The sequence below is a fragment of the Galeopterus variegatus genome, unplaced genomic scaffold (assembly GCF_000696425.1).
Source record: "Galeopterus variegatus unplaced genomic scaffold, G_variegatus-3.0.2 Scaffold11741, whole genome shotgun sequence".
Classification (NCBI taxonomy): domain Eukaryota; kingdom Metazoa; phylum Chordata; class Mammalia; order Dermoptera; family Cynocephalidae; genus Galeopterus; species Galeopterus variegatus.
In genome coordinates, this window is record NW_007737852.1 from 39,527 (window position 1) to 40,794 (window position 1,268).

The window sequence follows — 1,268 nt, forward strand, 5'->3', positions numbered from 1 at the left end:
TCCATTTCTGATGACTAAGCATCCCTGTCCATCAAAAAACACATGCAAGAATGTTCAGAGCAGCTTTATTCATAAAAGCCAAAAACTGGAAATAACCCAAATGTCCACAAAGAGTAGAATAGGTCATGAAAATGTGATCTGTTTACTCATTAGAATACTGTTCAATAAGGAGAATTAACAAACTACAACTAAGTAACAAAAATAAATATCATAAACATGATTGTAAGCAAAGGAAACCAAGCACAAAAGATACATTCTGTATGTTTTCATCCATAGGAAGTTCAAAACCAAGTAAAAAATAAGTTAAACATTGGGATGGGGATTACTCTTGGCTATGGGTTGGGTGATGTGGTGTCTGGCAGGGGACAAGAAGAGGCTTCTGGGGTTAGGTAATGTCCTGTTCCTTAATGTGGGATGTGCCACTTTATGAAAATGTTTTGAGTTATACCATTATGATCTGGGCACTTTTCTGTGTGTGCATATACATATATTATAGTTCAAATTAAGTTCACATAGAGAAATGTCTTATACCCAGTTTATAGTTAAGAGAACCTGAGAGAATTAAGTATTAGGTCAAGGCCTCGCAGCTGCTAAGTGGGGGGCCCAGGATCAAATCTCTACTTGCTTAACTCTGCTCTCCTGAGCCCTGTACTATTCTGCCTTCCAGAACTCAAGGTGCTGTACAGAACAGGTGGTCAGACACGCTGTTTTTCTAGTGTTTCCCCCTCCAATCGGCTAAATAGGAACACACAAATCCAGAAAAGGAGTGGAGCAGATCTTCGGCAAGGGGAGAAAGGACAGAATTAACATTCAGATACTGGAAACCCATGTATCAAAGTTATGTGTTTGGGAAGTGGGAGGGGCACATATAAAACCAACTTTGGCTTTCCTGCCCTCTGTTGCATGGGCACCTGGCGTGTCTGTCCATTGTTAGATCTGTGAGCAGGTGGAAGAGATTCGGTCACCAGACTGAACATGAATAGGGCAGAACCCTTGATGTGAACGAAGATGGGGGTTATTGTACAGTTGTCAGAACAAAGCTTTAGAAAAAACAAAATGAAACAAAACACTTGGGTGTAGGCTAGAGAGTAGAAGAGGAGGAGAGGGACTCCGGAAGATAAAGAAAGCCTGTTGTCAGTACAGAAATACCTAAGACACTGTCCTTTCCCTCGATTAACTTATAATTCAATTTTCCTACTCTGTTATCCTTTCCCTTGTCAGTACTGGGGCAGTAGGGAAGGACAATCATGCAAAAACTGAATAGGGAG